Genomic DNA, 724 nt, shown 5'->3' on the forward strand with positions numbered 1-724 from the left:
TCTGCGCAGCGCGTGCAGGGGCGTTTCTAGCGGCGCTCTCTGTGGAGCTTCTAGGTCATGGGTGTCAAAATTTGGCCCGCCGTGTAATTTCACTTGGCCCTTGAGGCGATATCAAATTAACACTAGAGCTGGCCCGCCGATTATATTCAGCGGCTGTGCCGCTGTAACACCGCATTCATTGCTAATTCTCATATTTGCCAACCCTCCCGGGAGACTCCCAGATTTCAGTGCCCCTCCCAAAAATCGTCACATCCGCTTGTCATCCAGTCCAACGTCCAGTCACATATAATATGTGCGGCTTCTGTACACACACACAAGTGAATGCAACGCATACTTGATCAACAGCGATACAAGTTACACTGAGGGTGACACCAAACAAGAATGACACACACATTCCGGGAGAACATCCGCACCGTAACACAACATAAACACAACAGAATAAATACCCAGAACCCTTTGCAGCGCTAACTCTTCCGGGATGCTACAAGGTGAAGGGTGGGGGGGGTTTGGTGGTAGCGTATATTGTAGCGTCCTGGAAGAGTAAGTGCTGCAAGGGGTTCTGGGTATTTGTTCTGTTGTGTTTATGTTGTGTTACGGTGCGGATGTTCTCCCGAAATGTGTTTGTCATTCTTGTTTGGTGTGGGTTCACAGTGTGGCGCATATTTGTAACAGTGTTAAAGTTGTTTATACCGCCACTCAGTGTGACCTGTATGGCTGTTGACCA

This window comes from Entelurus aequoreus, linkage group LG09, assembly GCF_033978785.1.
Source record: "Entelurus aequoreus isolate RoL-2023_Sb linkage group LG09, RoL_Eaeq_v1.1, whole genome shotgun sequence".
In the NCBI taxonomy this organism is placed as follows: domain Eukaryota; kingdom Metazoa; phylum Chordata; class Actinopteri; order Syngnathiformes; family Syngnathidae; genus Entelurus; species Entelurus aequoreus.